The sequence below is a fragment of the Pelodiscus sinensis genome, chromosome 10 (assembly GCF_049634645.1).
Source record: "Pelodiscus sinensis isolate JC-2024 chromosome 10, ASM4963464v1, whole genome shotgun sequence".
In the NCBI taxonomy this organism is placed as follows: Eukaryota; Metazoa; Chordata; order Testudines; family Trionychidae; genus Pelodiscus; species Pelodiscus sinensis.
The window spans coordinates 10,778,488-10,792,276 of record NC_134720.1 but is presented as its reverse complement, the minus strand read 5'-3'; the positions used below and the strand labels follow the sequence as shown (position 1 = coordinate 10,792,276).

The 13,789-nt window shown below is 44.9% G+C and overlaps 1 long non-coding RNA gene across 1 annotated transcript; it reads left to right on the top strand.

Moving 5' to 3' along the window:
• The first annotated feature begins 1,580 nt into the window (after positions 1-1,580).
• Positions 1,581-10,071, top strand: LOC142830748 (uncharacterized). The gene is made up of 3 exons (XR_012906203.1): positions 1,581-2,083; positions 7,311-8,603; positions 9,239-10,071. It is a non-coding gene; the product is annotated as an uncharacterized LOC142830748 (long non-coding RNA).
• Positions 10,072-13,789: the final 3,718 nt, after the last annotated feature.

Genomic DNA, 13,789 nt, shown 5'->3' with positions numbered 1-13,789 from the left:
TCTTGCCAGTCTAGACACAGCCCTATTGTGCAAAAAGGCAAGTGTGGACACTCCAGAGGGGTTTCTTGTGCAAGAAACCCCAATCAGAAAAAGCACAGGTGCTCTGATGGCTATTCTGTAAATGGCTATCAGAACTTTCTTGCACAAGAGTGTCCATGCAGTGTGGACGTTCTCTTGTGCAAAAGCACATTGCTTTTGCGATGTGCTTTGAGGTGTGGATGTGCTCTTGTGCAAGAATTTTTTGCACAAAAACTCTTGCGCAAAAGGCTTCCAGTATGTAGTATAGACGTAGCCTTAGAGATGGCAGTAGAAGATGAATGCTAGTTCTTTCCATGGCCCTGCCCTCACAGCAGCCAAGGAAAGGAACGGTGAAAGAGGCACCTTGCCTTGTGCAGCTTCCCAGGTTTACACCTGGGAATTCCTTTAGTCCAAGCCTCTCTTAGGAGTCAGTTCAGCATTTGTCTGTAGATACCAGGGCCAGAGGCCATTCCCTTCATTGGTCTTGCTGAGAGCTTCTGTTGTCCTCCTATCATCCCACTTAGTGGTTGCCTCATGCCTTCTGCTTATAGGTTCATCCTCTGAAGATAACCTCCAGTCCATAGCTGCCAAGATTTGCCCAGTTCCCTGGGATGTTTTAGTGAATTTTAATGAAATATGCAAAAAATTGCATATTTGCAAAAAGCTTTCTGATAACCATAGACTCAGATTATAGCCAATATGCCCTTTCCTGAGCCGTGGCACAGTAGGCTGGTATATTTTGCCTGGGGCAGGTAGGCAAATGTGATGCAGGATGCTCAGCTGTCTGCTGTTTGCTAGATTCTCTCACCCTGATGACACTTCCTCCTCCTGGTAACATAGTGACTGCTCTTGACTTAAAGCTGGGTTGGATCTGTGAGCCTCCCAGAATTCCATGTGACCCAGTGCTTGCCATCCAACCCATTTGAGGAACGGGGAACGTATCCACCCGATGATGAACCAACAGTTTTACTGCTATATTTAGGATTTTGATGTGAAAGAAACTGAGTGAGAGGGAACTAGAACTTGGGTCGTGTTCAATATAATCTGATGTTAAAAACTTAGGTAATGATGCATTATAATTATAAATAAATGATGCATTATAATTGATAACTTAATCAAAATAAACACAGGAAAGCTTATAATTTTGTCATGGCAACTGTAATACCCTCCTGACATGTATACAGCAATTTGTACTATGGCATCTGCTATTAAACTTCCTAAAGAGTTTACCTTTGGACTGAGAATAACTGCATGCACATAGCTTAGCATAAGCAAGCAGACTTATGTAATAGTTCTGAAAAGCTGAAAGTGCATGAAAATTAAAAGTTGAAATGAAACCATAACCATAACTTGAGCAACAGGAGCAGGTGTCTTTGGTTTGCAGAAGCTCTGGAGTGAAGGAGAATCTTGTAATCACTCAAACTCTGACTGTGATCCCACCTGATAATTTTAATTTGAAGCCCATAGTAGTTCTTAACTGATTTAAAGAAAGTTCAAAATACCACTGAATTTTGGCTCTTATGTACTTGGAGCAGCCTTTGTTTGAAGAGTCCGTGTATGTGTATGGGTGTTTATGTTCAATACGGTTTACATTTTTAATTCAGCAGTTCTACCTTTATATTCATCCAAGCAGGAAGTCAGTCTGTTCAGTCACTGTCTTTCCAAATACCCTGCCCTTGCCAGCCAAGAGGAGGAGTTTACACATTACATACCAGGCAGTGCCAGATCCCAGCTTTTTTTTAGGCTTTCTGAAGATTGACAGAAGCATTCTGTTTAAACAGGGGCTCAGACCTTTAACAACTTTTGTTTATTTGGTAGAAATTGAGGGCAGGAAGACCTGTATCTTGGATTGCTACATGCTGGGAGACTGAAGGACTAAAACTTCAAAGGGAATTGGGTGTGTTGCAGGAACAAACTGAAGGAATGAAATGCCAGCTGTCCTGATAAGTGGAACCTCTGTGTAATTTACATGTGTGTTTGTGCAAACCTGGCCAGAGAACACATACAAACTAGGACAGCAACATTCCTCCTTCCTAGAGGATTTGATCCAGACACCTGAACAAGGGTAAGAAAACAAGTTGTTTCTCCAAGCTTCCTCTGCTGCCTCCTTTACGGGAAAAACTGGCTTTAGGAGTGATTGTTCATCTATTTATAAAGTGTTACATCAGCTAGGCAGGAAGTTCTGTCTCCTCACCTCTTGTAGCCTTATTTTCAAAAGTTACACCCTGACTTGATTTTCAACTTGATCCATGTGCTTACCTTTATAGAGAAAAGCGATACTCTGCTATGAGGAATATAGTTGGTCAGGAGTTAGGACTATAATGAAGTGGGAATAAATTGATTTTGCCAGCTGAGTTTGTGTCTGCAATAGCAAAGTGTTTTGGATAATGGGAGAGATGAGCTTTGTTAACACTTCTAGAAAGAAAAAATCATGGTTTTGCTGCATATTGATCTGAATCTACTTGAATTATTGCTTAAAGCCAAAGAGAATTCAAGCGCTTTACTCTATATCAATGGGGTCTTAAGTACTTACTACTTGAGCAGTTTGAGAGCTTTTTATTTAAGGGACTATTTTTTCCATTTTTTATGATCCATTAATATCATGGTATGGGAAGCAGCTTTTGGCCCATGCTAAGATTATTCTGACAAGTGCAGAAGTGAAGGAGATGGCACTGACTTTCTATAGTTGTGGTTTAAGGGACCTTTGGATGCCCCACATTACAGGGCAGAGTGCAGAAGTAGAGTTGCCGTATGTCCTGATCATGTTCCCATTGATTTCAATGGGAGGAGAATTGGGCTCCATTTTGTAGTGTGACCTGTGTATGGTCTTCCTGCCTGACAGCTTTACATCCACAGATGGCTTTTCCTCTTGTTAGCAATCTGCTCCCTTCAGTGGGTGTCAGCTGTGTGGGCTCTTGATTCACTCCTTGAGCGATGCCAATCCACTGCCTGGGAGGTGTGGGAGGTGTAGGATTCAGGGCAAAGGGCTAGGTGCAGGAGGGGACGTCTCAGGTCCGAGGTTGGGGGTGCAGGAGTCAAGGCAGACATTGGGATCTGAGGTAATGAGCAGTATAGGAGCCAGGATAGGGGGTTGGGTGTATGTGGGGTTCAGGTCAGGAGTTGGGGTTTAGAAGGCAGGACAGGGGGCTAGGAGGTGTGGGGACTCAGGCAGGAGGTTTTGTGGTGCAAGGGGGTTAGGGCCAGAAGACAAAGATGCTGGAAGAAGGCCTGGGATGGATGGCTCAGGGCAGCAGTCGAGTTGAGGCAGGGAGGAGGAGGCTGGAGTCAGGGCAGAGGGTGGGGTGCAGGAACGAGGATACGGGGTGGGTGGTGCAGGAAACATGGCAGGGGGCTGGGAAGTGGGGAGAGCTTACTGGAGCTGCCTGGGGCAGTGACAGTGCTGCTTGACCTGCTGCTCAAAAACAGGTAGGAACTAGTAGGGGAAGTAGATGTGGGTGGCAACCTGGGGAGCAGTGATTTCAGGATCCTGACGAAAGAAAGGAGAGCCACAAAATACACACCCTGGACTCCAGACAAGCAGACTTTGACTCCCCCAAAGACCTGATGGGCAGGATCCCCTGGGATGATGACATGAAGAGGAAAGGCATTCAGGAGACCTATCAATATTTTAAAGAAGCCTTATTAAAGGCACAGGAACAAACCATCCCAATGTGCAGTAAGAGGAACAAATATGGTAGGCGACCAGATTGAGGGTATGTCTACACTACAGCACTAATTCGAACTAACTTAATTCGAATTAGTTAATTCGAACTAAGCTAATTCGAACTAGTGCATCTAGTGAGACTAGGTCTCACTGGACCACCTTGATTTTTCATGCAAACCTGCTCCTGGGTTTGCATGTGGCCTTTGGTGGCCAGGATGGCAGCTATCCTGCCCTAGATGGCCACTTTCCTGTGCCTAGTGCGGAGGTCGTGGATGAGGTCCACAATCTCCGCACTAGACCAGGAGGGCGCCCACCTCTTGCGGTCCTGGGCAGGCTCCTGGGAGCCGCCAGCCTGGTCCCGAGAAGAGGCAGAGGGCTGGGTGGCAGCGGGTGGCTGGTTCGTGCCGTGCCAGGTGCAGGGTCTGCTGGCTGTGTGCTGGCAGGCTTGCAACTGGCACAGGCACCGTAGCCAGACCGTGCCCCTTTAAGGGCTCCGGGGCTGGGAGGGAGGCCCAGAGTGGCCACCAGGGCAAGCTGGGAAGGGCTAGCCTCCCACTAGTTCGAATTAAGTGGCTACACAACCCTTAATTCGAACTATTTAATTTGAACTAGGCATTAGTCCTCATAAAATGAGGTTTACCTAGTTCGAATTAAGCGGTCCGCTACTTCGAATTAAGTTCGAACTAGCGGTTTACCTGTGTAGCTAAACTAACGGCTGTAAGTTCGAATTAACTTTGTAGTGTAGACATACCCTAACTACTTTCTCCTTCAAAATTTTTTCCAAGATCTTGCATACTACAGATATCAAACTAACAGGCCTATAGTTACCCTGGTCACTTTTTTTCCCTTTCTTAAAAATAGGAACTATATTAGTAATTCTCCAATCAAATGGTACAACCCCTGAGTTTAGAGATTTATTAATCTCCTGTGCCACTGCAGCTATCTATGCTGCTGCCTGACTAGAAGGCCATTTTTAAATGCCCCGTAATTTGAACTACCTGCCCGCGGCTACACGCAGCACAGACTAGGTAGTTTGAATTAAAGCTCCTAATTCGAACTACCGTTATTCCTCCTGCAAGGAGGTTTAATGGTAGTTCTAATTAAGAGCTATAATTCGAACTACCTACTCTGTGCCGCGTGTAGCCGCAGGCAGGTAGTTCGAACTATGGGGCATTTAAAAATGGCAGCGCCCGGGAACATGCAAATGAAGCCTGGGATATTTAAATCCCAGGCTTCATTTGCAAGTTCGAATGCCTACATTAGCCACCCTAGTTCAAACTAGGGTGGCAGTGTAGTCATACCCTAAGGTGCCACAGGACTTCTTGCTGTTTATGCAGATTCAGACTAACACGGCTATCCCTCTGATACTTATAGGCATGGTAATCCTGAATACTGCATCTGCTCCCTTCAGCCCTTACTTAGATTTCACAAAAGGAGAACAGACCAGGTATCTATATCCAATGCAAATTTCAGCACTGTATCCCCACTGGTTCTTCTGGCCTCTGCCAACACCCTTGCTAGCTACCTGAGTTTAATCCCTTAGTCACTGGGTGCTGGCCAGCACTCCTATCCATCACATGCCCTAAGTATTTTACTGAACTGACACCAAAGTAAACAACTGTGTGGTAAGAAGGAGAAATGCAGCTCCATTGCTGGTGTGAAAGATGCAACAGCAGTACATAGATGATGTGAGTGGGATAAACTGAAAAGTCTGAAGCTAAATTGGCACCGATCCATTTACATTCTGTAGCCACACTCTGAAGCCAGACTATGATGATGTGATTCACCTGTCATATGATTTGTTTAGCTGGCAAAGCCACTATAAAATAGCATGTGGTGTGGTTGATAATTTAAAAGGGGGGTGAGTCACATAAATTAGACTTTCAAATTTGTTATGATAGATTGCAGAGTGGGTGAAAGAAACAGTTTAGTGAGTAAAGTTTAATGAGCCTGGCTTCATAGGTCATGTTCTCTAGGCCTTTAATCATTCTTGTTGCTCTTCTCTGTACCCTTTCCAATTTCTCCACATCTTTCTTGAAATGTGGCGCCCAGAACTGCACACAGTACTCCAGCTGAGGCCTAACTAGTGCAGAGTAGAGCGGCAGAATGACTTCACGAGTTTTGCTTACAACATACCTGTTGATACAACCTAGACTCATATTTGCTTTTTTTGCAACAGCATCACACAGTTTCTGCAGGCTGCCCTCCAGGCCCTGCAAGAATTTAACCCCATTATATATTTACCAGAAAGTAGTGTTTTGGTAGAGTGCCAGAGCTATTGACAAATGATATTTTAAGAACAAAAACATTTAAACACTGATGTCTTCTTGTGCTGAGTGTATTCCACTTCCACAGCAGTCAGTGGGACTTGCTTTTGTGGGTTAGATCGTATGGGCCAATTTTATAGTATAAGCTTCTATTATGAAATAGATATAAGTACCCTTTGGAGATTCTATGTATTGTCGATCAAAACTACAGATACTTTAAAAACAGCCTAAATGCAAATTTTATAATTTTTTGTTTTTTCTTAAAAATTGCTCTCTTGTTACAATTGTGCCACTCACAAACGCCAAGAAATTGAAATTTCAGACTTTAAGGAGTCATATGAACTAAGGGTACGTCTACATTTCTATTTCAAAATAATGAATCGACACACTAAAAGTGCATCAAAATAGTGCTTAGCTATTTCAAAATAGAGCATCCACACTGATTGGATGGTATTGAACATTTAAGGCAACCCAGAACCAGTTCAGGCAGGGCATCAGATCAGCAGTTGCTTCCTGGAGCTTCTGCCTGAGGCTATCTGAGATGTATGCTTAAAGGGATCCCCCTGGACAGCCATTTCTCAGGAATTGCTTGCTCAGGCTTGCTTGCCTACCTCTCTGAGGAACAGCAAAGCATTTCCCCTGCATGCTTGGGTTGTCCTGCTTCTGGATACCACAGCACTCCTTGCTACGGAGCCAGAGCTGCCTGTGGGCATGTGATGGCCCCTGACAGTCGTGCTGCAGTTTTTGCAGCAGTTTCTGCAGGCTGCCCTCCAGGCCCTGCAAGAACATGACCCCGAGCTGCTTGAGGAGCTGGACACCCCAATTGGTGGGACTGGATCAGTGGTAGGACAACCAGCAGTGGCTCCAGAAATTCTGCATGAGGAAAGAGATGTTCCTGGAGCTGTGTGCCTGTCTCACCTCTGCTCTCACATGACGGGACACACAGATGCAACCTACCATCCTCCTGGAGAAGCGAGTCGCCATCGTGCTCTGGAAGCTCGCCATACCAGACAGTTACCTATCCATTGGGAACCAGTTCAGCATGGGAAAGTCAACTGTCAGGGCGCTCAACATGGTGCTCTCAGGCTGCAGGCCCACAAGGGGCGGGAAGTACTGAAAAGGGGGATCCTAGGAAAAGGGGGGATTGGGAGTGTGGAGTCGGGGTGGCGGGAGGAAGCCCTGACCCTGGGTGGTTCTTCAGTCCCACCCTCACATGGCCCTGTGGGGTGGGGGGGATGGGCTTCATAGGGAGTGGCTCTTGGGTGTTTGTGTAGGGGAAGTGGGGGGAGGGCTGAAGGACCTCCTAAGGACTCTGGCACCCTCCTTAATTGTCTGTTTTGTTTGTTTGTCTCCTTCTGCAGGTGGTGAGGGCCATCAACATTGTCCTGCTGAGCAGGGTCATCTGCCTGGGAGATGTGGACCCCATCATCGCCAGCTTTGCCACCATGAGCTTCCCCAACTGTGCGTGGGGGGGGGGGGAATATTGACCTCACACACATCCTCATCTGGGCTCCCGACCACTGGGTATCATAATACATCAACCAGAAGGGATAATTTTCAATGGTTCTGCAGACCTGGTCAACTACCACAGTCAGTTCTCAGACATCTTTGTCGGATGGTCGGGGAAGGTGCTCCATGCCTGTGTCTTTCTTTCCTGAGCACAGCATCAGGGTCAGGGACTTGGACATGCCACAGTGTATCATGGGGAACGCGGCCTAGCGCCTCATGCCATGACTAATGAAGCCCTACCCTGGCCACCTTGACCCAAGCAAGGACCACTTCAATGCCCGCCAAGACAGGGCCCGCATGCAGGCGGAGTGTGCCTTTGGGTGTCTGAAGGTGAAGTTCAGGTGCCTCTTGACTCGCCTGGATGTGGGGGAGCAGAACATTCCCCAAGTGGTGTCCGCATGTTGTGTGCTACACAACATAGTAGAGAAGAAGGGGGAGGCCTTCCTTCTAGGGTGTGTGTGGGGGGCAGAGGCCAGCCAGGAGGGAAGGGCCTTTGACGCACAGCTGCTATCCAGCAGGCCCATCGAGGCACCATGCGCATATGGGAGGCCCCAAGGGAGAGTTTCTCACAAGGATCCCAGTGACACTCTCCCCAGGGCCTCCCCACTATGGGCCTGTGCCTTGCCCCTCTCTGCCTTTCCCACAACAACCCTTCCCTTCCCCCCTCCATCTCTTTCCCCTGCAGACACAATAGAAAAAAATGGTTGATAAAAACAGAACTGTGTTCCTGGTAACCATCAGTGTCAATGCTGCGCGATGGGAGGACAGAAACAACACAAATAGAGAAAACTAAAAGTACTGAAAGTAACAGAAATGTAATGTAGTGGTGTTTTTTTTAAATGTCCTTTAACAATAGTTTAATAATAGTTTTCTCTTGTTGACCTGGATATCAGGGGCTTCAGGATAAATTCTAAATGTCAGGGTAGTATAGGTTCACAACCATTTTTTCATTTTTTTTCCAGCTAAGACTCATTCTCCTGCAGTCTCACATGTTGTAGAATTTAGAAAATATTCTGTCCACATCAGATATCCATAAGCCAAATCGTACATTGATGATGGGAAAGCAGCACAGCTTAAAGTTTGGCAGTCAGTGCACTGGATTTTCCAAAATTCAAATGGAGTGATGTTGCCATAGTCTGGAAAAGGTATTATATATGCATGGTATTTGCTTTCCTGTCTACCCTTTCTCTGTTAGGAGCCGCAAAGATGGAAAAGATTTTAAAAAGTCTTTACATTCATCAGTAAAAACTATGCTTTTGATGTGAGGGTCAAACAGCATAATTACTTTTCAGAAAGATTTAGGGGACTTATTACAAATGACCGGTGCATTTGTTTTCTACTTTAAGGCTACGTCTTCACTGTCAGTTCTTCATAAGTTGCGATCTTATTAGCATATTTTCTGCTGTTTCTTTTTGTGCAAGGGGCAGGCATAAGGATCTTGCACAAAATGGTTTTTTTGTGCAACCCCCCTCCCCATCCACACACTTCTTTTTGTGCAAAAACCCCTTGCGCAAAAAGAAATGGCAGAAAATATGCTAATGAGATCACAATGTATGCTAATGAGTCCCTCGTTAGCATATTTTCTGCCAGAAGAACTGGCAGTGAAGACAAAGCCTAAGAGTTTTCTGTGAAAAGGCTTGGAAAGGCTTTACAAATTTTTCATGTTCTCTGGCAAAATAGAAATGAAAAGTTTTGTGCCTCCTTCCCCCCCCCAGAACAAGAATGACCATACTGGGTCAGACCAAAGGCCCATCTTGACTAGGATTCTTTCTGTTGACAGTGACCAATGTCAGGTGCACTAGAGAGAATGATCAAAAAGGGTAATCATGAAGTGATCCACGCCCTGTTGCCCACCCTCAGCTACTGACAGCTCCAGCTTCAGACAAACAGAATCCAGGGACACCATTCCTGCCCATTCTGGCTAACTGCCATTTGTGAACCTACCCTCCATGAATTTATCCAGCTCTGTTTTGAACCCTGTTAAAGTACTGGTCTTCACGGCATCCTCTGGCAAGGAGTTCCATAGGTTGACTGTGCATTGTGAGAAGAAGTGCTTCTTTTTGTTTTAAACCTGCTACCTATTAATTTCATTTGATGATCCCTAGTTCTTGTGTTTTGGGAAGGAGTAAATAGCTTCTCCTTATTTACTTTCTCTTGATTTTATTGATCTGTATCATATCTCCCCTTTGTCATCTCTTTTCCAAGATAAAAAGTCTGTTTTATTAATTTCTCCTCATATGGCAGCTGTTCCATACCCATCATCACTTTTGTTGCCCTTTTTGAACCTTTTCCAGTGCCAAGATATCTTTTTTGTGATAAGATGCCCACATCTGCACATATTATTCAAGATGTGGGCATAACATATCATGGATTTATATAAAGGCAGTAAAATAGTCTCTATTTTATTCTCTATCCCTTTCTTAATGATTCCTAACATTGATTGCTTTTCAGTGGATGTTTTCAGAGAGCTATTCACAATGACTCCAAGATCTCTCTCTTAAGTAGTAACAGTTAATTTAGACTCCATCATTTTATACATATAATTGGGATTATGTTTTCCAATATGCATTATTTTGCATTTATCAACATTAAAATCCATCTGCCATTTTGTTTTCCAGTCTCCCAGTTGTCCAGTTTTGTGAGATCTTTTTTAAGCTCTTCATAATCTGCTTTGGACTTCACAATCTTGAGCAATTTAGTATCATCTTCAAATTTTGCTACATCACTGTTTACCCCTTTCTCCAGATCATTTATGAATGTTTTGAATAGAACTGGTGTCAGTACAGCTCCCTGGGGGACATCCTCTATAGTCTGAAAACTGACCATTTATCCCTAGCCTTTGTTTCCTGTCTTTTAACCATGAGAGGACCTTCCTTCTTATCCCACGACAGGTTACTTTGCTTAAGAGTCTTTGGTGATAGACCTAGTCAATGTGTTTCTGGTACACTATATCCACTGATTCCCCCTTGTCCATATGCTTGTTGACCCCTCAAAGAATTCTAGTAGATTGGTTGAAACTATAGTAATAAACAGAATTGTCAGACACATAAATGAACATAAATTATTGGGGGGGAGGTGAGTCAACAAGGTTTCTGTAAAAAGAAATCATACCTCACCAATTTGTCCAGTATTGAAGTCAGACTTACTGGTCTGTAATTGCCAGGATCAGCATTAGAACCCTTTTAAAAAATTGGCATCACATTAGCCATCCTCTAGTCATTTGGTGTAGAAAATGATTTAAAGGATAGGTTACAAACTGGTGAGTAGTTGCACAATTTCACATTTGAGTTCCTTCCTCCCTGTGACTAATTACTGATTAGTTTATCAATTTGTTCCAAAACCTCCTTTAATGACACCTTAATCTGGGACAGCTTCTCAGATTTAGATATACAAAGAATGGCTTAGGTTTGGGAATCTCCCTCATATCCTCAGCCATGAAGACTAATGCAAAGAATTCATTATTCTCTCCAGATTTGCTTTTTCAACAAAGTTCTTAAGAAACATTATTGTCTGTGATCTGTTAGAGAACATTGTCTATTTAAGAACAGAATTCCCATTTCTTCTACATTTCATATAATGTCTGAAAAGTTTCAATCAGAAATTAGAAGTACTTAATTTTTTGAAGGCTGATAATTTTCAATCTTTACTAGCTGTGATGTGAAGGCCATGGGAAAGAGTAGAAGAGGAATAGCACTTGAACACATCCCCCTCACACCAAAATCATCCTCTTTCCTGTCACAGAGGAGGGATGTAGGGGTGGACCCCAGGACAGAGCAGAGGAAAATGGAACAGAGGGAAGAAGAGGAGCAAAAGGGTGGGATCTGGGAAGGGGACAGAGATGAAAGAACAAGGAACAGTCTTGACATTGATATCCAATAGCAGTCCCACAGATCCCAGTCACACAGGGTATGTCTGCAAAGCCATTTAAAATCTATAACTGGTCTGTGCCAGCTGAATTGGGCTCTATCTGTAAGGCTGTTTAATTGCAGTGTAGGAGCTCTGGCTGCAGCCCAAGCTCTGGGACCATCCAACTCACATGGTCCTCAAAGTCCATCTTTAGCCTGAATGCTTACATGGGGGGTACATTTTTTGGGTGCCACAGAAAAATCAGTCAGGGGCTGCACATAAGTGAGAAACAAAAAAACTCACCCCTCACCAGCATGGGCTTCCCAATGCTGGGGGGAAGCATTGACTCTCAGCAGCTGGATCCAGGCAAGCCGGCGGCTGCATCCAGCCCCCGGGCATTAGGTTACCCACCCCTGGTTTACACCATAATTTAACTGCATTGCCGTGAGCCCTGCGAGCCTGAGTCAGTTGGCATGAACCAGCCACAGGTTTCTAACTGCTATGTAGACATAAGAGACATTGAGATATTTGGGCTCAGGCTGGTATATAAGCTCTGGGATAGTAGAGCATGGAGTGTCCCAGAGCTCAAGTTCCAGCCTAAGTTTGAATGTCTACATGGTGATTTTTAGCCATTTAGCCCAACTCAGCTGGGCTATGGGTCTTTTATCACTGTGTAGACTACCCTGAGACACAGATTCAGCAGCAGCGTTGTAGCTACCACCACTCCCCTCTCTGCATTGTGCACTAAGAAGAACTGGGTTGGGAGGTGGAAAGCAGATGAGGCCTTGTACTGTGGGGCTCCTCTGCAAGTAGTAATATGACCCCAAGGCCATGCTGTGGCCATGCTGAAGGACCCAGCTACTCACATGGGCAGGTGAGGATGGAGTGTCTGGTACTGATGGGATCAGCAAATGGAGGGAGGACATGCCAGGTATTCATACTGTGCAAAAGGGACAGGGACACCTGACACTCAAGGGGACCTGCAGGTGAGGAGATGGGGATGAGGCAGAGGTAGTTGAACACTGGGGTCACATTGAAGGGCTGGGGCCAGAGAGCTTTGTTCAGCAGAGAAATGGACAGGGGCCATTTACTTATTAGGAACAGCTCTCTGCTCCCTGTGAACCAATCACAGCAGTGTTCAGGAGTTTTGGAGGCTGAAACAAAGCTCCCTTTGTGAATGTGCAGCAGCCACCAACTGGCATTTACTCTCCCTCACACACATATGCTTTGCTGTCTGGCAGGAACAATGTATGGTGGGAGCCAGGCCCAGGAAGTTCTGGCATTTTCAAAATTCAGGTTAAAATGGTTAAAACCTGAATAGTGGGTTTCTCAAAACCTGGGAATTGTTTGCAGGTGTTTGGTAAAAAGTGAAAACAAGGCTCCTACATATAATTAATTTTTAAGTCAGTGTAGTTTATTGGCTTCTAGCAGCTTTTTGATATTAGATCCCAGTGAAGTAAAGTAAAATGGCCAATTTAGATCCCAGGAAGATGAAAATTATCCAATAACTAAGGTTTTGTTATATCATGTGGCGTTCCACAGTTTAGAAGAAATCACTGGAAACAGCGAGCTTGAGCAGTTGCAAGCGTCCATCTATTTCATAACACAGAACTAACTAGAACCAGCCCAAGCCAGCTGGGCTGACCTCTAGTGACCTAACTCAGTTACTGTAACAACAAGATCTATATCTACAACTCCAATACACAACATATTCCTTCCTCCCTAATAAAAATGTATCTTTAATAAAACAAACACTAAACAAGGGAAGGACGGTAGATTGCCTCAAATTCCCAGCTAACCCCAGGGGATTATTTTGCTTCATCTGTGGATTAACCTTAACTAAAGGTCCAGCTGTTGAGGAGGCCTTCTTTCTCTAGGTGGATTATGGCAGACAACTGGCGTTCTTGTACCTGAAGGTGTTATAGGTGCGGGCCTGACAATGGGCTGGGAACTAGAAGCATGAACAGATGAGGCTGGTGGATCAGTCTGTGCAGGGTATATCTACACTACAGAGTTTTGTCGGAAAAACAGCCATTTTTCTGACAAAACCTGAGTTACATCCACACTGCAATCGCGTTCTTTCTAAAGTAATCGAAAGAACAGAGGGTTTTTCCCCAGAGTTGGTAATCCTCTTTCTACAAAGAAGAAGTCTTTTTCCGAAAGAGTTCTTTCAGGAAAAGGTGTGTGTGGATGGGGAGGATGGTTTTTGTTTTTTTTTTTTTTGAAAGAAGAGGCCTCCAGGAAGTAACATAGGTGCCCTGATGGGCACTCCATCCAAATTAATCGGGACTCTATAGTTCCTGTCTCCTGGCCCCTGTTAAAGCTGCAGGCACCTTGAACAAGCCTTGTGGCAGGAAGCCAGCCTGAGAGCAGAACGTCACCATGTGGCTCTCCCTGCCACAGGCCTTGCCACCCATGGCCCAGCCTCAAGCCCCCCACAACCCTCTGGACCTCGCAGGGAGCATGCCCAGGGGTCCCAGGACCC